The sequence below is a fragment of the Sus scrofa genome, chromosome 16 (genome assembly GCF_000003025.6).
Source record: "Sus scrofa isolate TJ Tabasco breed Duroc chromosome 16, Sscrofa11.1, whole genome shotgun sequence".
Classification (NCBI taxonomy): domain Eukaryota; kingdom Metazoa; phylum Chordata; class Mammalia; order Artiodactyla; family Suidae; genus Sus; species Sus scrofa.
In genome coordinates, this window is record NC_010458.4 from 37,095,723 (window position 1) to 37,122,935 (window position 27,213).

Here is a 27,213-nt window from a genome sequence, read left to right on the forward strand (position 1 = left end):
AAACTTCTAATTATCTTATTGCTGCCCAGTGCCGAGTCACAGACAAGAGGCACTGGTTCATGGACCACATTTGACTATCAAGGCCCGAGATCATTTTGTGGCTGCCAAATTCACCTGATATCTCAAGGAAGAACCTCTCAAGGAAGCTACAACAAAACATTTCATGACCCCATAAATGCATCAAAGTTAATAAAATATTTCACTAAGTGTGGGGGGGAAGGTTTCATGGACATGTTTTTTAAAAATTTTGAATGAGATACATCTTTTAAAAAATTTTTCGGAGTTCCCGTCGTGGCGCAGTGGTAACGAATCCGACTAGGAACCATGAGGTTGCGGGTTCGGTCCCTGCCCTTGCTCAGTGGGTTAAGGATCCGGCATTGCTGTGAGCTGTGGTGTAGGTTGCAGACGCGGCTCGGATCCCACGTTGCTGTGGCTCTGGCATAGGCCGGAGGCTACAGCTCCTCTTTGACCCCTAGCCTGGGAACATCCATATGCCGTGGGAGTTGCCCAAGAAACAGCAAAAAGACAAAAAAAAAAAATTTTTTTTCATCAATTGTATTTCAAAGTGAGGTTAACTTTTTTACTTATTGCTCGGAAGTAGATAAGAGTTCTATAATTATACTGATTTTTAGATACTGTATTATAGGAGTTATGATGACTACATTATTCAATGATTTGGGCACATTGTATATTTAGACCATGTTTACAATTTATTCCATATAATCTTATAACCTTTAAAACTGTGAATAAGGTGCTTCCTAGAAATTCTGTGGAAATACACATATAAATTAAAATAATAGAAAAGAGGTAGAGAATCAAATGAGCAATCACTTAATTCTTTGTAACCGTCATCTTGTAATAAAAGATTTTACAGGATGTTACAAAGCTACTTTGAAAAACTTGAGTCCCAAGTGTAATACAGTTTGAGGGCAACAGTGTTTTTGTCAAAGCCTTTGCTTGATACAAGGACATTTACCAATAGTGTACAGTGAAGCTTTATTTCTAATATCCTTAGATGTTTTATATTCATTCTCTTCCCTTCTTTCTTCCAGTCACTCATCCTCCCACCCCCTCTTTCTAATTAAGAAAACTAATCTCAAACAACTTCTATAACTCCACAGCAAAAAAGCCAGCAACCCAGTTGAAAAATGGGCAAAGGACCTGAATAGACATTTCTCCAAGGAAGTTATACAGATGGCCAACAAGCACTTGAAACAATGTTCAACATCACTGATTATTAGAGAAATGCAAATCAAAACTACCATGAGATACCACCTCACACCAGTCAGAATGGCCATCATTAGTAAGTCCACAAATAACAAATGTAGAGGGGGTGTGGAGAAAAGGGAACCCTCCTGCACTGTTGGTGGAAATGTAAGCTGGTACAACCACTATGGAGAACAGTATGGAGGTATCTTAGAAAACTATACATAGAACTTCCATATGACCTAGCAATCCCACTCTTGGGCATATATCTGGAAAAAACTTTCCTTAAAAGAGACACATAAACCTGCATGTTCATTGCAGTGCTATTCACAATAGCCAAGACATGGAATCAACCCAAATGTCCACTGGTAGATGATTGGATTAGGAAGATGTAGTGTATATATATACACAATGGAATACTACTCAGCCATAAAAAATGAAATAATGCCATTTGCAACAACATGGATGGAACTAGAGACTCTCATACTGAGTAAAGTAACTCAGAAAGAGAAAGGCAAATACCGTATGATATCACATATCTGGAATCTAATATATGGCACAAAGGAAACTTTCCACAGAAAAGAAAATCATGGACTTGGAGAATGGACTTGTGGTTGCCAAGGGGGAAGGGGAGTAAGTGGGAGGGATGGGAGCTTGGGGTAAACAGATGTAGAATGTAGCCTTCGGGATGGATTAGCAATGGGATCCTGCTGTGTAGCACTGGGAACTCTGTCTAGTCACTTATGATGGAACATGTAATGTGAGCAAAAAGAGTGTATACATGTAAGTGTAACTGGGTCACCATGCTGTACAGTAGAAAAAAATACATATAAGTAAATGATTAACATATTAGTTTTCCTTTTTTTTTAAAGTCCAACAGTAGAAAAAAAATATAAGTAAATGATTAACAGATTAGTTTTCACTTTTTTTTTTTTTAAGTCCAGTGCCTTTCTAAATTCTAAGGCAAGGAAATCTTTACTTAGCTTAATATTTATTGTTTAGCTAAGAACAATTTCAAACTCAGAGATGGCGCTTTTAAGTCCTTATATATACTTCACAGCACATTGAGATTTCTTACACAGCTTTGAAAACCTCAGCAGGCTGATACCCACTGGCCTTAGAACATAATTTGGCAATTGTGAATGACATAAAGCTTTATATTTGCTATATTTTTGCCTATTGCCTATCAGATGCTTGATTAGGAATGTAATATGAATCTGTCTAAAGAAGCAGGAACTGTTTATACAAGGCTAATCTTTTAATCCAAAAATGTTTATGGAATACCAATTATGCACTAGTAATTAGGAAAAATCTTGGCTTGGTCTCTGAAAGGGACTAACTGAAAAACAGTCATTTTTCCACTTATGCTATATAGAAATTATACAGCAAAGGTTGTTCATGAAATTAAAGAGCAAAAATCAAAGAGCAAAGGTTGAGAATGTCACTTTTTTGGGGGGGGGGCGGGGAGCTTCCTAAGAATCAATAGGCAATTATACTGACTCAGGAGGCAAACTAAATCCACCCTAATATGTGAGTTTACCAAAGAACAGCACACACTTAAAACATGAGCCGCTACAGTCATTTCTGAACTTGTGAGAAGAGCTTCCTTATACATTGTGAAAAAATATTACTCCTGTCTGACCAGATAAAGGATTGTGAGTGTTCAAATAATCATACAAAAGATGATACATTATTCCCAATGTTAATTTCAGGGCATAATATTGAGGTTCACTGAAGAAAAACATTTTTGTTGGCATTTAAGCACCTGGAATAACCTTAGCAACACATCTTTAGTGATGTTCAGCCACGCTGTTTCATTGCATCGACTGCGATGCTCTTTGGTTAAATAGCTTAATAGAGATCATCCCTTCCATTGTATTAGCCTTTGCCAGTTCCAGTGTGGGATGATGATTCTCATTCTACTGCTGTGAAAACTGAAGCTAAGAGGTCTAAAAGGCTGTGAAGCACAGACCTAGAGTTGTCTACCTGCATTCAAATCCTCTACAGCTTGTTAAGGTGTATGATGTGTGGCACATTGCTTAATTTCTTTTACATCAGTTTCCCCATCAGTAAAATGGGGTAAGAATTGTAACAATTGCACCTACCTTAGCGGGTGGTTGTGACAAGTCGAGTTAGTTAATATATGTTAGGTTCTTAGATCAGTACATGGCACATAGGAATGCTGCATCCCTGTCAGAAGTGACCTAGATTTCTGGGATTTCATAGTTCCCGTTATTGCAGTAGGGATTCACTTTCTTATCTCAGCACTTCATATGGTGGTTGATGAAGAATAGGGCCAGAGGAAAAAAAGCATTTTTTTTTTCTTTTTCAATAATTTCTACAGCTTCTTGAGTTAAAAGCAACCAAAGCGATAATAATGTGGATGTGGACAATTTATTCTGTATGCCCTCATTAAGGGACAGACTCAGGATCAAGAGCTTTACAGGTATTTTTATACCCAGTCCTCACACCAGATCTATTTATCCCCAGTTTACAAATGGGAATCAGGAGGTGAATGTGTACAGCTAATCAGAGGTTGGTAATGTATATCAAAAGGGAGTTTCACATCCGCTTTAGTAATGGCATCTGTGGAATGACAGGGGAATGTGCTTACTCATATCAGGTGATCAGATTCTCAAAGCTTCTCCTTACCCAGGGCCACTGGCCTGGCAGTCACAGCCCACTGCAAAATTGAAATCAAAACAAGAAGCCTCGTGAGCTTTCCATCAAAGCAATGGCTCTTCACTGGTGGCTAGCCAGTGTAAACTCTAATAAGTTGGAAAATGAACGTGAGGAAAAGTAAATTAACAGACTTATTAAACTATCCACATTCTTGCATAAAGCTTTCTTCTCCACTGTAAGGACAGAATAGTTGGGTCCCCCTTCCAAATCCACAGATTGGGAATTAGATTGCAATGAGATGGTATTTGGAGGCAGAACCTTTGGGAAGGGATCAGGTCATGATGGTCGAACCCTCATGAAGTGGTTTAGAGCCCTGATAGGAAAAATCCTGAGAACTGGCTTGGCCCTTTTCTTTTGCATGAGGACATAATGAGAGGTCAGCAGTCTGCAAATTGAAAAAGGGCTCTTACCAAAACCCAACCACGCTAACACCACAATCTCAGAATTCTAGCCTCCTGCACTGTGAAAACTGAATTTCTGTTGACAAGCCACCCAGTTTATGGCATATTGTTATTGCAGCCTGAGCTGACTAAAATAACCACCTATACTTATTCTTTAAGGATTTCATTTAATTTACTATTTAAGTTACTTTTAATATTTATTACCTAATAGTTAACTTATATATACATATTTTCTTTTCCCTAATCCAAGGTTAAAATAAATTCCCGGGAGTTCCTATTGTGGCTCAGCAGTACTGAAACCAACTAGTATCCATGACAACATGGGTTCAATACCTGGCCTCGCTCAGTGGGTTAAGGATCTGAGCTGTGGTGTAGGTTGAAGACATGGCTCAGATCTGGCGTTGCTGCAGCTGTGGTATAAGCCAGCAGTTGTAGCTCTGATTTGACCCCTAGCCTGGGAACTTTTTTATGCCATGCATATGGCCTTAAAAAAAAAAAAAGCCAAAAATAAAACAAAACACAAGTCCCCTTGCAACAGTAATTTATATGGAATTACATGGAAACATGATTCTCATATTTTCAATGCCTTAGGACACTTGGGGATCTTTAGAGATTGTCACTTTGCTATGCCATTCTCTGTATATATGGACATGGTGTGGCCACCTCAGAGGACAAGAGTTGCAGTCAACTTAGGGCTAGCCCCAGAAGGTTATTATAAGAAGGAGGAAAAAGGAAGTGGTGTTGAATTTTAGGCAATTTAACCCAAAATAGTTGTTCCGTACTGTTGTAACTTTGAGTATAACTTTTGGTCTTGACTAACTTTGAAGCTACATATGCAACACTAGTTTTGTAGGGGAACTCCTAGGATGCTGTTGAAAATGATCTCAGTATGAACCAAACCCAACTGATAATCCCAAACTCTGTTTTTATAGATGCTAACCCCTGGTGTAATGAAACATAAACCAATGAAATGGAATACCTAGTCAAATAATAGGATATAAGTTTACACTATTTTATATCTCCTTGTATGTGAAAGGGAGCCATATTTTTAGCAAATGTGCCAATTCTGAGTGTCCTGGAAGGCGAGCTCATGTACAGTATTCAACCTGAGGAAGAACAAAGAAGAGCAGTAAGTGCACATTTCAGGATTTATTAGTTTTATGGCTCCTAGGGCCTCAAACTCCTCTTAGACTGAATAAGGATAGGACTTTTGTTATCCTTGAAGACTTGCAAGGACAGTCTCTCCTTCCTTTTCTGCTTTTAAATCACACCAATCCCGGGGAAATGGAAGTACTAACAGGGAGGAGAGAACTGGATCCCAGTTCCTTCCCTCAGACATTCTGATAAAGTCCGCACTCTCCCCATAGAAGATCAAGGTGAAAAATTTCCATTAGGCGATAATTTCCAATTTAAGTTTTCTAGGATTGTATAGATACTATCTTCAGTTATTGTTTAAAGAAACAAATCACTGGCATATTTTGAAGTATCTTTAATTAATGGATATATTATTTTAAATTGCTAACAATTGGATTTTAAACATTGAACATCAAATCACTAATTCCACTAAGGTAATGGAGATTAAAGTAGATGAGGAGAAAGTATGACTAGAAAATCTCCTTCCCTTCCCCCACAAATCACCCTGGGAAAATATGACTGCAGATGAATAAACCACAGCCAAACACCTGTGCTTAATCACGAGGCCAGCAGGCCATTTAATGTGATTTTAAGCTGCCATCACACAGTTTGGATGACAAAATTTTTAGGATTTTACCTGAAGTCCTCTTATATGTGTACAAGATAGAAAATGCTTTCATAATGCAGTACAGACTCAACAGAGTTATCAAAACATACAGAAGGATAATGTTGTGAACTCTTCTACACGGGAGACAGTTTCATGTCTACATGATTGTTTTCTTCCCTCTTAGTATTAGTTGCTAGTCATGAGAACAGTTTTCCTATCCGGGTACTGATCTTATCACAATTCATGGTCAATGAATTTTATATGTATTTTAAGAAAATTTCTCAGAAACAACGAGCAAATTATCCAAAAGTGATGCTAAATCTGAAAAGTGGTGTCTCTTTGCCCCAACTATGCACTGTATCTCCTCTCTCTACTGCTTGCAGAGGAATTCTGTTGGTGGAAGTATATGATGATAAAATGCGGAGACAAATTTTTAAAGACACAGAACTCTTCCCTCCTTGGGAGTTTGCCCACCTCCAAGTAGATGAGTGTTCTCTTTGTTACACTGGTTCTCCTTGTATTGAATTGGTGAAACCTGTGAAATTAAAATTTATCCTTTAGGGTAAACATACACAGAAAGGCTTTTTAACTGTTTTGATTCTGGATCAATAGGGCTGAATTATCCTGGATAAAATGATTCTTTGACTAAGTCTTGCTGAGCAATAAAGGGTTCCTTTGCTGGCACTTGTTCCTGTGGTTGTATGACCTTTGAGTTTTTCTTAGCACGGGGTGGCAGGGGCTGGGGGAACCAGGACCTGACATTGGCCGCTCCCTCTGTGAACATTGGCACCTTTTGGCAGTACCCCTGCTACCCAGCTGTCCTTTCGCATCTGTCTCCTCTCTTCCATCCCCATCCTGTTCTGTAAGCACTCTGGACTCCCATTAGTTTCAAGGGTGTCATGATGCTTTATTTCTTTGACATTATTTTCTTACATTGAATAAATTTTTCTTTCGTAGCATGTACCACAATTTGATCATATACTTTGTGATTATTTTGTCTAATGTTTGTTTCACTCAGGAAAGCTCCAGGCAGCAGGGACTTTATCCATATTGCTCATCTTTGTAACACCCTTGCCTTGCAAGGGCCAGGCACATGACAAGCTCTCAGTACTCTGTAAAATGAATGAAAATTTGTTCAGAATTTTTATCAATCATGAAAGATTGCCAGTAAAATACACTTTGCATTTATGTATATCAGCTAATCATATCATCATTTATTCTATTTGGTTTTATTTCAGAATAGTACTTGCCAAATGAAACTTTGAGAGAGTTCTCTAGGCTTATTGGTGAGTTCTGGTTGCCAAATTTGTCTCAACAACTACATTTACAGTTGTCATGAGAAATACAAAGCCTAGGAAAATTGTGAGAAATAGATAATATTAGTTATATGTTGATTAAATGGGTTCTATTTCAGAGCATAATGTTTCTCCTGTTCTAAACTCTGAAGTTTCATTCATGTGTTCATTGATCTAGTCAATAAACATGCATTGGGTGCTTTATATGAGGAGCATTGCCGTAGCCTCTAAAGATCCAGCACTGAGCCAGACGTGGCCTGGAGTCTGCTCTTTTGCACCTGCATGTCTTTGCAGGTTGTACCTTCTACTGGCACCCTCCAGCACAGGCTATCTGTTCATCACGTCATTAGCTCTGGATTTTAAATAAAGTAGAAGGACCACTGCTCATGAAAAAGATCTTTGAAATTTTCTTAAGATATATGGAATATTATAAGTACAGGTTTAACATGAAATTTAGATTAGAAATAACCAAGTGGCATAATTAAAGAAAAAAAAAACTTTGACTTTGAATATAAGAATAATATCCCATAGCAGTGATTCTCGGCTGGGGGATACCGATGGGGGTGTATAATAATCATCTGAACTCCTGGTGTTTGTTGTGTTTTGTTTTTGTTTTTCCTCCAAATGCAACCCCATTTTGTCTCACACATACTCCACATAAGAGCAGGTTGCTCTACACAGTGAAATATTTTGAATGATAAGCCTTCTGCATTTGTTAAACCAGGGTTAGCACCTCTGTTCTCATGAGTCATAAAGCTATTGGTTCTTAACATACCTATCTCAGTTTATCTTTTTTTTTTTTTTTTTTTGTCTAGAATCCATGGGCATTTTCCTGGGGGGAGAGATGAGAATATGTCTTCTACATGATGCAATTAGTTAAATAATCTTTTTATAAAGCTCTTTGTATTATTCATAGAGGAGGATGCTCAAGAAGCAAGTGTTTTTCGCAGTTATATGAGGAGTGCAATTAAAACTTTCTTGATATAGTCAGTGAATCATTACCTCTTTTCACTAGGAATTTATCTTAGTTATTATTTTCAACTCTATCTTTGGCATCTTAATAGAGTTATCTAAGATACATTTAAATATTGCAAAGTGTCACTTAAAAAATAGAATATTTAGACTGAATCAACTGACTTGATTTTCATTAAACTCCAGTGAAGGAAGAATTTACTCATCACTTTTGCTGTTATTTTTTTATTGAATACTTTGGCCCTCTAAGGTGGCAGTATTAATTAGATATGCTAAAACAGGTATTTGGTATTAACCAAACAACACAGAACAAAATTGTATGGTGGATTTTAAGCATGCATGTTAAGATTAAAAAATAAAATTGAAAAAAAATGATGCTATATCTCACTTTTTATAGGAGCTGTTATAATTCCAATTTTACCAATTATTCACTTATAAGATGTTAACCAGTGTATTAACTAAAACAGTAGGTCTTACCTTCTGCAAAAAATATTATAATACATATAAATTTTCATTTCTTAGAGATATTTGATGTGTCAAAATATATCCCCTATTGAGTTTACAAGCAAATCCAAGTTGTTGTAATACCTGATGTGGTTATCAACATACCCACAGCTGCCTCACTCTCCCTGCCAGACAGTTTATTTCATCTAGGGGGGACCCAGCCACTTCCACCTCACCACCAATCCTTTGCCTGAGTCTTATTAAGAATGTAAAATTTTTATTTAAAAAAAATCACTACTTTCTTTTCCCTCTAATATGCCCTGGAGGAACACACTCACTGTCCACTAGACCTGGTCGTTTTGCTCCCAGTTTTGCCTGTGCTCTCTGCCTGTAATATCTCATAACTACTTCTCAGGTGAAATACTTGTGGATAAAAGGGGATCAGAGCTATTCGCCTTGTGATTCTGAAAATCAATCTTTAAAAAGAGGGCATGAGTAACACTTTAGAAACTTCAGCTGAAGACTGCATGTTTTCCTACTGCATAGGTTTTGTGTATCAAAGTATATTTTTAGGACAATTAAGCATCTTGTTTTTATTTACTGTTTCTAGGGCTTTTAAAAGTCACTTAGTGATTAAACAATATTTGAGATGTGTGCCCATAGAGACAGTTTATTTTCATGGAGTTAGGTAATTCATGGAGTAAGCAAACAAGGACTTTTAAAATTTTAATATGTTCAAGAGGAAAAGATGGATTTAGGAGAGTAGAGGACAGAGAATTTCTCCAGAGAATTAGAAACAATAAAAGAAAAAAAGGAAGGAGGAAAAGAGGGAGGAAGGAAAGAAGTAAAAAAGAAAAAACCAAATGAGTAAAGAAGAAAAAGTTAAGTGGGTGCTACAGAATGGGAAAATACATCTGAAATTAATAAATCAATGGACGTATTCAATGTCACATTAGAAATGAAAAGCAGAATCAGTGAACTGAAAGGTCAATAGAAAATATACAAATAAAACAAAAATAACTGAAAAAAATGTAAGAGAGTTGTATAACTTGCTTAAAACATTAACTATATAACTGAAGTCCTAGATTGAAAGAAAGAGTTTTCCAAAATTGGCTTTAAAAAATACACATTATTTTCAAAGAAGCAAAAATAAGACTGATGCTGCAACAGAAATGACAGAAACCAGAATCGATCTTCATGTTCTAAAAGAAAATAACCATCAACATGGAATTACATAACCAGCAAAATATTCTTTTAAAATAAAGGTGAAAAAAATCAATCTTTAGACAAGGAAAAGTTAAAAGGATTCATTGCAGTGGCTACATAGTATAAGAAACAGTATGGGAATTCTTCAGGCAAAGGAAAAATGATCCCAAGATGAAACCATGGAAATGCTAGAACAAATGAAAACAGGGTAAACATATTGGTAAATATAAAGGAATATTGAGATTTAAAGGTAACTATGATGTGTTTAAACAACCAGTAACACGAAAGCAAGAGGGGGTAAATAGAATTAAACAGTTAAGTTCTAGCATACTGGAGAAGTGGAAAATATAATACTTTTATTAGAATATTATAAATCTCCATATGCAATAGAAGGGAAAAATACAGTATCTGTAAGTGATAAATCAATAGATCTCTAGATAAACACTAGAAGGATAGTAGCAGAATTGTCCCTATAACAAGAGACACAAATTCCCAAGACATTCATCCAAACACACTAAAAGTCAAATGTTTTAAGAGCTTGGAGAATGAAGGGCCTGAATTAATTTTCTTTGTTACTGCAGAGAAACAGGAAATCATATAATTTAGCTATATATATTCTAAATGATTATACAAATGTTTTCATCAAAATTATTGATGCCCAATTTCTAACACATAATCACTATGATCTTTAGAAATAAATTTATTATAATAAAATTTCAATGTGACAATGCTAATTTCAATGCCCCATAAAATAAAATAATAAAATTCCTCTAGTTAACAACCTAGTAATTTTTCTAATTGGAAAACACCCTGGATATTTGTTTCCTTATCAAATATTTTGTAGCTGTGAAAATGTCATAAACAAAAGTTCGCCAACTATTAGAAGGTTGTAATTGGTAATGGAATTATAACTATGAATACAAAGAGCCCATGTTGGATTTGGTCCTATAAAATGAGTTAGACTAATATTTTCCCTGGATGGGTAGGTTGCTTAATTCTTGAGATTCTATCTAATTCAGTAAATCTGTGCTGGGGCCTTGAAATCTGTAGCTTTCCAAAACTTCTCAGGGGCTGGTGATGGCAAACCATATTTGGAAACTACTGCACAAATCCGTGAGTCAGTGATCCCAAAAAACCTGCACACTGGGTCCCTTAAAATTTTCAGTAAGTCATCCTTTTCTTTTTGGAGACAATTTTTGAATATTATTTGAGAATCGCTTCCTAATGTTAATTGGAATCTTTTTAAAAGCTAGGGTTAAAATATAACAGCTAAATGTACCACATAGTACTTAATTGGGTTCTGGTCTGAAGAGAGCAGCTACAAAATAAATTGGGGAAAAACTGGGAGAATGTGAAATCTGAACTCAAACATGAAATGAGATGGTAGAAATTATGATTTTGTTAGGTTTGATAAGGGCATTGTGGATATGTTTAGGAAATAATCATTTGGGGATGCAAATTGAAACATTTATTAATAAAACATGCTATCTATACTTTGTTAATGTACTTCAATTAAAATTGAATAATACATAGCAAGTGTTTATGACAGTTACATATTGATTATGGATGCTAATTATGTTCTTTTTCTTTGATGTTTTTATAATTTTTAATTTTTCCATAATTTCCTAAAAGTGTTCTTAATAATATCATCTTTAAAGAAACTTTTCTGTCTCCTTTTCCCTTTCCTCTCTCTTTCTCAGGATATATAGCTGTTTACTGAAGGCTTCTTGTTGAATATACTGTCTTTGGAGGTCACCCTGATCTAAGCTACTCTGATTTTTCCAGGACATGTTCAGGGTTTATTATGTTTCAGGCAATACAAGTTCATTATAGGTAATAACTTGGTTAAATGAGTGTATTAGGTCAGTTTAAGATTTTATGTGACATGAGCATCTGTGATATAAAAGCTGTTCTGAGAGTCTTTGATCTTGTGCTTGCCAACAAGAACAAAGCGCTGACAGTGAACTAGACTGACACTGAGCTGGAGAAAGACTGAAGTCTCAGACATCCTGATCTCCATAGCAGAACTATCTTGAGGCATGTGATGAACGTTATCTACCCCAAAGCCAAGTTTGATGAATTGCCTTCTCTACTTAAACCTCTTCTTCCTCATTCATCTCCAGTCACACAGAGCAATTTGTGTCCTTGCAGCCATGTTCCTCAGTGCCTTCCAACTAAAACACTTTATTAATGGGAGACCGCTTTCATGAACAACTACAACATCAAAGATCCCCATTATATCTCAATAGAACTGGGTAAAGCACACACTGTCGTGGAGTCACATTGCATTAATGGAGCCTGTAAGTTAAAACTGTCCTAGTAGAAAAGAATTAAAAACAAATAGACTTTTCTGTGTTTAACGTTTTTCTTCCTCAGTGCTTTTTCAATATTGGCATGAAGGTTGATTTCGTCAGTTGCTGTTACCAAAAATGACTGTCAAGGGACAGACAGCTTCCTGAAGACTAATGCAGCGGCCGGTCCAACACTTGTTTCGTGAACCTTATAGAAAGACAGAGCAATGACTGTACAGCTCAACACACCTGAAGAAAGACCTCAATGAAAGAGAACGCATGGCCCAGAAACTTAATTACAGAAATTATTCCTCTGCTTCTGCCACCCTTAACTGGATCCTCTAGGACCCAGGCCCACATCCTACTCTCATTTAGTCTATTTCCCTGAGTCATCTCATTCTCACCTACAGTGTGAACATTGCCAGGCAGTGCTCCTTCTAAAAATAACCTAAAGCTTCCTATCTTCCTACAGAATATCTTCCTAGGTATTATACAGGGAGCTCAAAATAATTGAAATAAATTTAAGGTTTCTTTTTTCCCTCCCAGATATGCTTTTCATCTATTCATCTTTATTTCTTTTAAAATACTACTAGTGCCTAAACAAGAAATACTAGAATTATTCAAATATTTTATCTCCCTCATGCTCTCACACGTAAACTGTCAGTGAGAGCTATCAGTTCTATCTCAGTGTATCTCTACAACTCATTTGTTGTTCTCTAGCCTCACTACCATGGGTTTAAAGCAGGCCTCATTATTTCCTGAATTATTACAGTAACTTTGAACTAGTAATCTTATTCCCAACCTATTCGAATCTATCAGTATTAGTTGGGGTTCTCCAGAAAAAAAAAAAAGAATAGGAGAAGGGGGAAGAGAGAGAGAGATTTTAGAAATTGGTTCCCACGATTATATGGTCTTGCAAGTCCACAATTAGCAGGGCCCACTGGTGGGCCAAAGTGCTATTACAGTTTTGAGTCCCCAGGCAGTCTGCAGGCTAAATTCCTCCCTTTTTTCTGGACCTCAGTCCTATCTCTGAGGACCTTCAACTATTTGAACGAGGTCTACCAACACTGGAGAATAATCTGCTTTACTCAAAGTCAACTAATAATCACATCTAAAAAATACAAAAATCATTCATGTAATGCATCACATTAATAGGCTAATGTGGAAAAAACATTCATCATATCAACAAAAGCATAAAAATCCTTGACATCCATTTACTGTAAAAATTCTCAGCAAACTAGTAGGAGTGAAAAACAACTGAAAACTTCATGATGAGAAACTTGAAGTTGATAGTTGAATTATCATATGGGTGAATTTGGAGAAAGTGTGGCAGTGGAGGAGGTCCAGTCCAAAGGAATATATTTTCACTGACATTGTATAGATTTGCCAGTGAGCCATGAGAATTATAAAAAGACAGAATTTTTGTTGGTTTTTATTATTGTTTTTAAATGCTCTTCAGGCAATTTATACTCACATTGACCCCCAACTCCTCGAGTTAGATTAAGCCCATCATCTTCTCCCACTCCTTAGTATACCTTGAAACAGCTCCTTAAAGCTATCCACTTGGTTTTATCAATTAGAAAAGTCTTCTAAACCTCCAATTATCTCTCCAAATATCTGAGCTTCTTAAGAAAGGCGCAACAATAGGATAAAAAAACCTCCACCTAGCAGTCAATAAAACCTAAGACAACAAGTCCCTTAGGCAGAGAGGGGGCAGAAAGGGAGACACTTCTGATATCCTCTGTCATGGGGAAAAAGTTAAAGGGGAAATTTATTCATAGAACTTAAACTGTCAACTGAGGGAGTTAGACTCCAGACAGAGTATCCAGCTGAAATATTTCAAAAGTACATCTTCTGACAAAGATGATATATCTAAGACACCTTTGAGAAAGCACATAAACAATTAATTTTTCAAAAATCAATTATCCAGCAACCTCTTCTACCTAGGACAGAGTGTGACATATCAAAAATTTGTGAGGAACCACAATGGGAATTAGAACATCCATGCCTAAATCTGTGTCAAGGTCTTCTGGGCTATTCACAAAGCATCCAGCCCTCTCACTTCCTAGAATGTGGTGGGACTGCAATACTGCCATTTTTTAATTTGGGCACCACCTTGTAACTTGCTTTAGCCAATAAACTGTGTGATTTCTATATCCGAATCATGGAAATACGTGTAAAGATAAGACTTCCGTAAATCTTGGAGACCCAGACAATGACCGTGAATGAAGCTATTCTGTTCTTGTGTGTGAACAAGAAGCACACCTTTGTTGTCTCAAGTCACTGAGATTTGGGGATTGTTAATCACTGCAGCATAACCTATCTCATACAGACTGATAGAGCAGTCTTCACAAAAGTGCCCAGAAAATGATCAGGGAGAACAGGTGAAATACAATCTCTTCCCATCAAGGAGAAGACTTTAGGTTGAGTTTGCTTGAAAACTCTTCTCTGATCAAAAACCAAAAGCTCTCAGGGTGCTCAGAAAAAAACGAGAGAATCCAGGGTCACACAAGTCAAATGATAACATTCCCAGTTAACTTCAGTGTACAATACAAAGAAAATACATTATAAGCTGGCAAGGCTTAAGTTTCAGCATTTGGGGAATTTGTGCCATTTGCTAGATCTTTAAAATGCAGGTAATAAAGATTATAAATTTAACTCTGACCTCTGAGCAAGTGTAGATTCAGAGAGCCATGAGTCCCTGGTAGGAGCAATATGGGCCCTGTGGAAGGAAATGATCACTCCAAAAATGGAAGATATACATACAAAGAGAAAGCCAAATCCAAATGAGGAATGAAGAAGGGACTCCAGTGCAAATCATAATAGCCCCTGCCCTCAAATAGTATAATGTTTCAATTCAGAAATCATGCATAATACCTATAAATTATTATGTAGATATTTATGATCAGGTCAGCTGTTTATTTTTATCATTCCATTGTATGGATTTAGACATTCCCAATTTTTGTGTTGCATTTATAATGTCTCATGTTAGCTTGCAATATCAAGTAATTTTTAATCTTAATATTATCAAAATTTACCAAATATTTTTTGATTGCCTCCTACTACCAACAACTAAATTAGAATGTCTAAATTGACTATTAGAAGTAGGAACTACTCTGATGCCCAGAGAAGCACAAGTAAGTAGGAGCACCTTTTGGTGAAAAAACTACCACAAAGCCCTTAGGAAAATTTCCATGTTTCCAGATTGGGTTCAGGCACCATAAATTTCTTTGGATGTATTTCACAAACCCTGATGAGAGATTATATGTGGATATAAATAGGGAGAGAGCATTCACAACTTCTTTTTTAGATTCTCCAATATTTCCATGGTTTGTAAATGTTAAGAACCACGTTCTTGGGATGCTGCCTTTTTAAAACTTCTTGTCTGTCCATGTCACCTATTATTTATGCCCCAAATTCATGTACTTTTCAAGAAGTAGTGATGGTAGTATGGAGAAGCTAGATTACAAGATTCACATAATGACAGTAGCAAAAATGTTGTGAGTTAACACAACAGCACAGAGGGAAGCAGGAGAAATTTAAAAAGAACGTCCAGTCTGGGACATTTCGGAAGAAAGAAGGTGACCTACATACCTCAATATTCCCTTAAGGCATCACTGTCTGCCAGTACTGGGGTCATACATGTCCACGAGGGTGAGAGAATTTCATCCAGAAAATGTGAGAATCTGTTATGTGTCCTCTTTGTATTGAACTTTGGGGTAAGTTTTTGCCCTCAAATAATTAACCATTTTGGTATTTAAAGGATTAAGCTCCAATATTTGGAATGATTCTATAATTTTAATACCATGCTTTATTTTTAATCTAACTCTTGGGACAATGGGGACACCTGAATTCAGACGTTTGGTGAGTCTGAGTTCAGTGTGACTAATGATATACATAAAACAACACTTTAGGGATTTTGGAACATTTTTTAGTCTCAACGACATCCATATATTGAGCAGCTCATGTTCAGTGGTCTCTCAAAATCATTGACCTCTTCTCAGTGCATCATCACTAAAAATATTTGTAATTTGTCTGTTTTGATATAATAACACTCTTACCATCTTTTCTGTTCTTTTGCCCAATTGAGTTATTCCAATATGATCATAGCCACTGATCCTTTCCAGCCTGGCATAATTAGGTTCTTTATCAACAGAGTCAGGTCGTGTTTTGTCATGGAAGGACGTGTGAAGGAATGATCGCAGGCTGGACACGAGTCAGGGTGGAATCAAAGTTAGTTCAGTTTTTCTGCTCCTTAAGTATGAGTGCTGGCAGCTTTCATTAAATACCATCAGAAGATACCTTAATATGTGCTAACAAGAAACAGAAACTTAGGATTCTCTTCCTGCAATTGATTGACATTGGGCAAGTCACAGTCTCTGCATTGTGACTGCATTCCTTTTAAGGTAGAATTATATAATTGCAGTTCTCCTGTCACTAAGGATGCAGTAAAGATAAATGAGGTGATCTATGCAGAATGTGCTGAAGTCCTTGAAAGAATCTGTATCAGCTGGAGGTGACTTGGTGTAGGAGTTGTTGTGGTCATCCTCTCCCTGCCCTTTTCCATCAGCACTCAAGGTTCCATTCTGATGGATTGATGCAGCATTGAAGCTAAGGTCCCAGGTGAGGTTTTAGATAAGAAAGCAAGAAGCCACAGGATTAGAGAGACAAATTTGGAATGGGCAGGGGTGGGGGTATCTCTTTCTGGAGAGAAGACATTAAAAAATTATGAGCAGTCCTTCAAAGGCAATAGTAAAGCCATATTTAACATTCTTATCCCCTCACCTACTCCCAATAGGCATATTCCTTTCCTTTCACCTTCCATGTTAAGGGACAGCAATGTGGAGCTGTGGGTAAATTCAGAGGCAGGGAGATCTCAATAGTTTGAGGTTAGACCCACATTTTGTGTGGTCATGATGTGAGCCAGCCCTAGCCCACCTCTGGGTGGGGTCAGCTAGGATGAGATGCCAAGTGGCATACAAGTTCTCCCAACCATAACCAGTCCTGCGGAGTCAGAAGTTATATTTTATAGTCACCCTGAGAGAGCTATAAAGCCGTATTTCCAGACATCTGTGAATATCTAAACTCTTTAGATTGAATGACATATATGGATACATGAGGTGTTTCCTTGCACACAGATGATGAATGTGAACCCAGTCCCTTAGTGGTCATCATTGTGTCTGCTGGACTGACACACTGGATTGTGGGGACAGGAACACAGGACTAGAATTAAAAGCCTGGAGATTCAGGCAATGCATAAGGTAATGAAGAGCCATCCCATAGAAGTCCCTAGGCCTTCAGGGAAGCTGCATAAGAACGTTTTTGGGGTCAGAGCTTAGGGGCTGATGAACTCTCACATGGGCAAGCCTCCTCAAATGGTGCCATCCTGTTGTATTTCTAGAGGAAAAAATCGCTGCTTTCCAGTAATTCAGCTTCCTGTCTTTGAGGTTGGGAGGCTACAAAGAGAATTGACTTGTTACAATGCCAAGGTTTGGAGGCAATGAATTGATGGAGGTGTACTTGAATATTTGAAGCCTTGGTGTACTTGAATATTTGAAGCCTTGGTGAACAAAAAGTATATCAAATATTTGTTTCTTTAGGGAGAGTGGAAATAGAGGCTTCATCATAAAGTCAGAGGAACAGACTCCTATTCCACAACGAAATTCACAAATTTTGATAAATCTCTGCCAAAGGTAGCACTCAGCATTTCTATTTAAATGTTGGAAATATATCTGCGACTTGGCACTGCTTTTGCTGAAATTTGTGTATCTTCCACTGCAATTGCACAAAGCAGAATTTGCCTGCTTGTTACCTCAGGGACGGAGGTTCAGCCATCGTAGATGAGCACCTACTTTGAGTTTAATGTCTGTCTTTTCTATTACATATAACATCATGCTATTACCCACACCAACCCTATGAAGTATAGATTATTATCATCTGTACAGAGATGAGGAAATTTAAGCTCAAAGAATTTAAATGAAATACTTAGCATCCCATGTGAAAATGTGGCAGACATAGTCTAGGAACCAAGATTTCCTACCCCAAAGTACTTTTTCTACGCAAGAGGCATCTCCAAGACTGATCTTTCAAAGATTCAATTTGTTGTCACACTTAGTTGGAAAGACAGAAAAATGAAAAGCGGTATTAAAAATTCATGCTTCTCAGGATTTTGAATTTGAGTGGTATAGCTGTCAAGACATTTCTGCCAACCATGGGAAGTAGGAAAAAAAGAATAAAAGAGAAAGGGGACAACCTAGTCCTGGGAGACCTCCCCCATATTATCTGCTTAACAGCTCCTTAAGCAGATGCAATTGAAAATGTGAGTGATTTTCAGTCTTTGTTCTTGGAAACAACCAAACTTGCTTGGCACCCCGGCCCTCTTATTCTTCTCCATTGTGTTGGATGTGTTTCCACTTATCCCTCCAAAGATACTCTTAGCTCACATGGGCTGCAGAGCAGAATGGAAGGGGGGAAAAACACAGCTGACTACGTGAAATGCTTTATTTTTTTGTCAGTAAGGGATATTGCTGGATTATTATAAAGAAGGCCCCCAAACTAGAATGATGATGCAGTACTACCCATCATTATTTCATGGTCATTTTTAAAATAGAACTGAAAGGAAAATATAAAGTTTCTCTCTTTTATGTGAGTAAATAAACATTCAAAACAACCAGAACCATTCAGGGGAGGAAATTATGGGAAAGGTGGTTATAGCTTAGCTAATTGTCACGGTAAAACATTATACACTTAAATATTAGATCATCATCAACAAAGTGTACGTCTTTCCCTCTATTTTTTAGAAAAGGGTTAAAATGGAGAGTAATAACTTCTGCTCCAGTAAAATCATTTGTAGCACTTTTGTCTTTTTATTCCATCTTCCCAGAGTATTAACATTTGGAAATTATAGACGTCATGAACTCCAATCCATCTATCTTTTTAATGGGGAAGTTGGGTCCAGATAGTTTATGTGGGTTATCCCAGGGCAGAGTTATTAATGTATTATTGCCAAGCTGAAAATCCTTCTCTTTTTTTCCTAGGCTTCTCCTCTCCTCCCTGCCAAACTACTTTATCACTTCTGTCAAATTGGGGTTCAATTCTCTTTAAGGAAATGATTCCTAATTAGTTCTGATCCTTGATCACTGTCTTATACATAGATTAAACATTCAGGTATTATGATTATATTATACATTCTAAAAACAGATGTTAAACAAATCCACTTCATCTAATAGCTCTGCTTTTTAAAAGCATAAATGTTATTCCTCACAAACATCAAATGTTTTCTACCGCAAATGCTTTGTAATAATAATTCCATTTTACTTGGCAAAAGGGAATGCTAACAGAATTCTATACATTAAATGAGAAAATGGAAATTTGCTATTTGGAAAATTTTCCAGGTATAGCGTATAAATACTTAGGTGTATTTTCTCTATGATGTATAACTGATAACCCTGTTGATATTAATATTTTTGTTACATTTCTTTGCCCTATCAGTTGATCATATGTTAGGCTTATTCTGCATGTTTGAATAAATAAGAATTTGAAGCTCACCTGAAACATTATTTCATGTTAAATTAAGGGAATTAAAAGCATTAATCTTATGGAAAAATAATGCAGAAACCACAGTCTCTATGTATAGTATAAACGTCAGTTAAAATATCTGACAATTTAATACGAACAAAGTTGTATTTATGTTACAGTGGAGAATGGCAAGGTGGGTTAATAAAGCCACACTGTCTTTTGCTACAGGAATAGTAGATGTGAATTGAAATGCTGATGCTATAGGGCGTTTAATAGTGTCACACAGGAAGTGTCATGGTGCTACATGATACAATGTCAAGGAAAAGAATTTAAAGGCATCAAGTAAAAAAGAAAATAACAGGCAAAGAAAACACAGTATTTATGCTACTGTGATGTTCAAGTTCAAGAAAAGATAAATATGCTATTTTCAAGATAAGCAAGTAGGGAAAGATGCCATATTTTGCAGAACATTTTGAAGGTAAGAACAGTCTCCATAAAAAACTATTTATAAAAAAGTATTGGAGTGTGTGCTGATCTAAAGACTAAAATCCATCTGCAAATAGTAATAGAGGCCTTGATATGGGCCAGATGCCTTCCATCATAGAACCACACCAGACAAGAAACCTCTGGGGCTCACCCAGAATAAGGTCAGCAGGATAGGATAGGACATGAGACTCAATTAGGGAGAATTACAGATCCTTGATGAAAGTTTATCTTGTGATCTCCAATATTTAAATATATAAATGTGTATGTTAATGCTTTGAGAAGGATTCCCTGCCAGAGATCTACAGCTTAGAATCCACAAAATAGAAATTTAAATATGTGAAACTGTCTGCTCTCCTGCTTCCTCTGTGCCAGGGGTTTTGGAATAATGATGTGCCTCATAAGCAGTGGAATTTTGATGTTTTTCCTAGGCCAATAACCAGCCTTTCCAATCATAAATCCTAGTTTCATATAAGAGAAGTCATATGCTATAGACTGAACATGCATGTCTCCCTGGAATTCATATGCTAAATCTTTATGCTCAAAGTGGTGATACAGGAGGTGAAGCCTTTAGGAGGAGAGTAGGTCATGAAGATGGAGGAGGGGTTAGTGCCCTTTTAAAAGAGACCCTAGAGTTCCCTTGCAGCAGCAGCAGCTGGGGTTGCTGCTGTAGTGGGGGTTTGATCCCTGGCCCAGGAGCTTCTGCATGCAATGGGTGTGGCTGAAAATAATGATAATTAAAACAATTTTTAAAAAAGAGCCCCTAGAGAGCTTTCTTGCCTCTGCTGTCGTGTGAGGACACAGCAAGTAGACAGTTGTCTAGTCTCTCACCAGACAGTGAATCTGCTGGGAACGCGGACAGATCTTGATCTTGGACTTTGCAGCCTCCTGAACCATCAGGAATAAATTTTTTGTTGATGGGATTCTGTTATAGCAGCTGAAATGGATTAGGGCCCTATATCTAGGGTTTGGGGACCCCTAGAGTCCCACCCAAATCTACATTATTTTCTTAGGACTCTCTTAACAAAGTACCATAAACTGGGTGCCTTATAACAACAGAAACTGATTCTCCCACATTTCTGGGGGCCAGGTTCCTGTCCAAAATCAAGGGCTGGCTGGGCCATGCTTTCTCCAAAGGCCTTGCGGAAGCATCCCTCCTCATCTCTTCCAGCATCAAGTGGTGGCCAGCAATCTAGGACGTATCACCCTCTAGTAACCTTGGCTAGGACTGGCTTACTCTACCATACTGGTGGTTCCTTTCAGTTCTACACTGAGACCACCATACTTTTTTTTTTTTAATCAAAAACTTTTGGGTTTGATCTCTGCCTTGAGTTTTATCAAGACTGGTAGCTTCTGAGAATAAAACCATGAGGCATCAGGGCAGAGCACATCAGGGCTAGAATGAATTCCTTCCAGCAGTAATTTTCTCACAGCGGGTAATTTACTCACAGGGATATTTGCTCAATTCAATAATTTCTGTTGGCTGACACACAGCATTTCCATCCACCTTTCCCCCACCCCATCCCTCTCTTCAATTTCTGGCACGCATTGAAATTCTAGAAGCAGCACTGCAGTCCCTCCTTTCCAAGTTAGAAACAAAAATCTTTCAGTGTGAGTCTTAATTTCCAGAGAGACTAACAGTTTGCCACTTGATTCTCACAGTTGATGAAAAGTGGACCCTTCAGAAGTAACAACCATTAGCTTCCAGGCTGAGATTCCAGCGTGGCTGAGACAAGTAGTCATTCAAATATAATGAGTCTGTGCACATGTCCTGGGGGTTCTGTCTTAAGACTAGCACCAAATTCTGAATTCTGTGAACTGAACTTGAGATCCCAAGGATCCTACCAATCTTTATCTCCTGTTTCTTTCTACTCCCACCTGGAAAACTTTCTCCTCCATAGTAATAGATAACATTGGTACTGGGCCTACTACCTGCCAGAAATGTGCCTTGTGCCTTCCACAGAGGTGAGTGTTATCTCCATTTCAGATAAGGAAGCTGATAATCAGGAGCTAGTGATACATCTGACATTCACAGCCGTACATCCTAAAAGAGGGGTTTTTAACTCCATTTGGCCAACTCAAATCTCTATCCTTCTACCTACATCGTTCTGTGTCATGACCTTTCCTTAATTTTTTTTTTTTTGTGTGTGAGATACTTATTTTAAACTTCACAAGTAATCCATGCTTAAGCAGAGACATTGATCAAAATAAAGTCCTAAATCTCCCTGGCTCCTCCTTTTCACTCTTCCTCTCCTTCTTGACTCCAACTCAGGGATATGAAAAGCATGTCACTATTAAAAATTTAGGGTTTATTCTTAATGTACTTTCCTCTATGCATGTAAATATGGAAACAAATATGTATTTCCTTATATGTGAGTTTTTCTATTTTACAAGTAGATTGTTTTATGTATTATCCTCAATTTGATCTTTTTCCCTCTAGGTAAATGCTTATGGAACTAACCTTCTTTATTGGTTACACTAAATTTATAATGAATTAGAAATTATGAATCATTAGATTCATTAGAATTTAAAATTTTTCAATCATTCAACCATTGATAGAATCTACATTTTTCTTACATTTATGCTTTCTCAGTTTGCTTCTTTGCTTCTCACTATAAATAATGCTGAAATTAACATGTTTGTGCATGTATCCTGGTGCTTTTATTTCTGTAGAATATATTGCCCAAAGCAAAAGTGTATTTATTGATATATTTATTTAATAGGAACTTCCAATTAACTTTCCAAAAGTTTTATAGCAATTAATTTCCACATCAAGCAAGTATCAGAACACCCATTTCCCTATTCCATCATCAGCATTGGGTGTTGCCAATTTTTAATTTTTCGCAAAGCTGAAGGTAAAAATGGCCTTCATTCATGTTTGCAAAACTATTTTAAGTTTCAACACAAATGACCTCCACAGCCAATTCTTGTTTTGCAGTCAGGAAAAAATATTATTGGTAAATGTGTGTATTTTTGTGTTTTCAAAAGATGAAAGTACAACGTTGATAGGTAAAGACAAGTTATTTAAACCTAAGGAAAGCAACGTGTATGATGATAGTGCTTTAATCTCTAGATACCTCTCTCTGATTGAACAGCCAGAGGCTGGCACTGGGTCCTTGTCTATAAGATCAGGAAGATCAAACCTGATTCTTAACCATTACAAGGAGAGTAGGATGATCAATTAGTTCATATCTTTAGTACATTTAAACATTCCTGGGAAGAGATGCTTTGGAAACGTCATATGTTTTATCTCTGTCCCATAGATTACATAATGACTTTTCAAAGTACATAGTACCTATTTTCTGAGGAACTCCAAAAATTGCACTTTGTGCATAAAAAGAATCTCATTTTAAAAAATCCTTTGTACCTGTTACATAAAATGTGCAACATGATTAGATGCTTTTGAGCTTCATTTTCATTTCAAGGAGCTGCTGACCTCCTCTGTCTAATTCATTTCTAATTCTCCTGATGTTCCTTAGGAGTGACCGCATTCTAGAGTCCTAGTGGAAAAAAAAAAAAAAAAAACCAAAAAGGAAAAAAGTATGAGAGATGGTTAAAAAGAGGTCCAAGGTATTCAAATGGTGGGTTTCCCATGGGATGTGGAGATGTCCTATTTGGTATAAAAATTTTCCTCAGCTAAGGATGGTCAACCAGGGTATTTCTAATTGTAGTGAATAATGTATCTGTCTTTTGAACAATTCTGAGCAAGTAAGCTGAGACATTGCTAGTCTCAGGTAAAAAGCACTATAACTGGTTTCTACAGAAGGTGTCAACATTTATTCATGAGGAGCAATTATGAAATATGTCACTTCAAATATTAAGCCTGTGTTGGGATGCTCCAGGAGGATTGTCCTGAGAGTCAGACCGGACCTCACAGAGTCAAAACGACCAGTCAGTCCTTCCACTTGGTTCAGTAAAAGTGACTCTCAAATAACTATTCGGTTTCCTAGAGATCTGCTTAAGTCACACTTAACAATTTACCATTTAATGACGAGTGTTCTAGGAAAAGAAAACGTACAATACCACAAATGCAGCGTGATTGCAGGTGATACCTCGAAAACTCTGCTCTCCTATCTGTCTCATTGCCTTTATGCATATTCTAGTACAGTAAAGAAAATCTCTTTACCTTTGAAAGGGTGAGCAGGTACTGCAGCCAGTTATCTCATCAAACTGCTTCTGGTTGGTGGTTAAAAAGGAAAGGACTAGTCTTTAGAAGATGAAAGTGGGGTGGTTTTCCACTCCCTTACGGAATGTCAACAGCCAGGATCAAGAGGATGAGTTTGGGAGGCAGAAGAACTTGAATCAGAACCTGAGGTCGCTGGCTGTGAGAGAGAGTTAGGAGAGGGATTCGCTTTGTATGAGCCTCTGTTCTTTCCCTGGCTTCTCTGTTGTTCCTCTGACATACCTTAGGGGCTTTGCACTGCCTCCTCCCAGGCCTGGGACTGTCTTTCTGCAAGTATCCACGTGGCTAATTCTCTCACCCCTTTCAAGTCTTTGCCATCTTCTCCATAATGCCTACCCTGTCCACATTATTTAAGTGCAATTCATATCCTTCTGGAACTCTGGATTTCCCTGTTCTTTTTATTTTTACATATTGTATACCATCCTCTAAGATACTTTATCAAACTTTTATCTCACTTTATCATCTATTTCTCTCCCTCTAGAATATAATCTCAATGACGGGAAATTGCAGTTTCATTCCCGATGTATCTCAATACCTAGAACTGTGCCTGGAAAAAAAGAGAGTGCTCAAAAAATATTTGAAAGAAAAAGAAAACACCTGCTAGAATTTCTGGTACATAATAGGCTCTCAAACATATTACTTCCCTTCCTCTCTTTGTTAAGCAGCTAAATCTAAATATAGATTCTTGCTTAAGCCTTTCTCACTATTATAATGTCATGTGTATAAATCCAGTGACTAATGCAATACAGTCCTGACTATTTCTGCTATTTTCTTTAAGAGATACAGTCATCATCTGTAAAACTTTAAAAATATATATATGTATAAAGATAATACTATCTATAATAAGGATTTGGAAATGACAACCACCTCAATGGAATAAATAATGTTTTTTTAAAAAAATGCCTAGGGAGAGAAATTCTACCATTTTCCTCAAGTATTTATTCAGTGTCTACCAGCTCTCCAGTCTCTACCTACCATTTATTTTATGTCCATTTTTTTTTTTTTTTTGTCTTTTTGTCTTTTGTTGTTGTTGTTGTTGTTACTATTTCTTGGGCCACTCCCGCGGCATATGGAGGTTCCCAGGCTAGGGGTTGAATCGGAGCTGTAGCCACCAGCCTACACCAGAGCCACAGACAGCAACGTGAGATCCGAGCCGCGTCTGCAACCTACACCACAGCTCACGGCAACGCCGGATCGTTAACCCACTGAGCAAGGGCAGGGACCGAACCCGCAACCTCATGGTTCCTAGTCGGATTCGTTAACCACTGCACCACGACGGGAACTCCTATGTCCATTTTTTTTTATCTTATTTTTGTTGATTGTATTTTATCCTGATTGATTTCTGGTATGTTTGGAGGAATCTTTGTCTTACCTAGAACTACTGTCCTTTCCTGTCCACACAGGTAAAGTAGATTCTTTTCTTAAGTCCAGTGGTTGACATTTTCCAAACCTCCATTTAGATTTAGGTATTCACCACAGTTTGGGTTCTCCAGGAAGCAGACCCTAAGATGGAGTTAAACAGCAAAAGGTTTACTACATAGCAACACCTGGGAAAGGAAAAATGGCTCAAGTGTGATGGGCAGAGGGAGCTGTCAGGCTGGAATGAACCCAAGAAAGCCTCCACCATGGGGGGCTGTGGAGCAAGATCACCGTTAGAGGAGTCCTACCTTGAACAGGATAGACAGGCCCTTGTACCACAGCCCAATTCAGTCATTTCCTGGGGGCTCACCCCAGAAGAGCAGTACCTCAGCTCTAAACATGAGAAGGATCCAGAAGGCACTGAAAGCAGGAGACCATCAGCTAACCATTCTTCAGCTAAGCAGCTATGCCGTCTTGAGGGGGATCTGAGCAGTGTAGCACCCTGCCTGCCCCAGTGCTGTCTCACATGCTGCCATGGCCCTATCCTATCTTCTTGGCAGGCACCCTCCCCTTGTGTGCTGGCAACTTCCTAGTACAGACACCTGTGACAGGTCACTGCAGGATTTCTGTAACATGCTTGGCCAGTACGACAGCAGTCCAGAGGTATTGTCTCAACCCTCAGCCAATGAGGGAAAAGAATTGGAGGAAAATGAAATCCAGTTTCCTTTCTCCTTAGATGGGACAACTCTGACATATGTTTAACACAGTGTCCCAGAGGTCCCCAGAGGGACTGAGGTCCTATGGGGATTTCAGGACCTTACACCTAAAAAAGAGCCATGCTCACAATAGCAAACAAAGAATCACTCAGCTCTCTAGAATCAAGAAGTTTCATATTTCTCCTCCTCTCAAGGGCACCATTCAGTTGTGCAGGCCATAGATGCTGATTCTTGAGTTGCTCTGGCCAGAGAGAATATTTATATTTTCCAGCATGAGAAATATTAGGCCAGATCCTGCTCTGTGCATAAGCTCCACTTTGGTAAGTTATGTTCGTGGAAGATAGACTTCTGCAAGGAAAACGTAGCGCAACTGCCAAAGGCTTTTACGTCCCAAGCTGTCTCATTACTTGGCAACAAAAAAATGATTCTAGAAGTTGATCATAGTTTTCAGAAAAGCAGAGTTTATTTGCAGAAGTATCTCAATAATGACAACCTAAAAAAATATCAGCCATTTCAATGGCATCACCATAGAACCTATCACTAGAGTGTAGCCATGGCCCAGTCAGGCTTTTTCTTTCAGCATAGCCTTAATTGTCATTTCTTTCATTAATAGCCTTAATGACAATACCATATATTTGTACAGAACAGAATTCTCTGAGTGCTCTCACATGCATGACCTCTGTTTTATTAGGTAAGCATGCTAAGGACAATTTTTA

At 37.6% G+C, this 27,213-nt stretch overlaps 1 long non-coding RNA gene across 1 annotated transcript in view; it reads right to left on the reverse strand.

Moving 5' to 3' along the window:
* LOC106506502 overlaps positions 4,767–27,213 on the reverse strand; it is a 79,031-nt gene continuing 56,584 nt past the window's right edge. The window contains exon 4 of the long non-coding RNA XR_002339610.1: positions 4,767–7,142. This is a non-coding gene — a long non-coding RNA (uncharacterized LOC106506502). The remainder of the gene's footprint in view (positions 7,143–27,213) is intronic.